The 336-nt window shown below is 64.6% G+C and overlaps 1 protein-coding gene across 1 annotated transcript in view; it reads right to left on the bottom strand.

Moving 5' to 3' along the window:
- The window catches only part of NPHP4 (nephronophthisis 4), a 59,784-nt gene that overhangs the window by 41,542 nt on the left and 17,906 nt on the right, over positions 1-336 (bottom strand). The window lies entirely within an intron of this gene.

Raw genomic sequence — 336 nt, 5'->3', positions numbered from 1 at the left:
AGACGCCCGGCCCTGGGCTGGGAGGCACAGCTGGAGCCCAGAAGCAGGATGACTGCCTCCTATTCTCCTCGTGCGAGACACCGAGCTCAGGGCGCACAGGGGAGCAGCAGTGTCTGCACAGACTGCAGGCGGCCATCGTGGGGAGCGGCCCCCCCACTAATTCCAAAACTCATAGCACAAAACAGGACTTACCCAACCTCCCAACACCGAGGGCGGCTCCAAACGGATGGGGCTTAGCGAGAGGAAAACAGGCCCCAGGGAAGGCCCGGTGGGTGAGGGCACACCTCACCGAGGGAACTTCACGTGGGTGCCCGCTCCCTTCTCCCCGGGGCAGGA

Source organism: Myotis davidii, unplaced genomic scaffold (assembly GCF_000327345.1).
Source record: "Myotis davidii unplaced genomic scaffold, ASM32734v1 scaffold299, whole genome shotgun sequence".
NCBI lineage: Eukaryota > Metazoa > Chordata > Mammalia > Chiroptera > Vespertilionidae > Myotis > Myotis davidii.
Note: the sequence above shows the minus strand (reverse complement) of the source record. Positions and strands in the feature narration are given on the sequence as shown.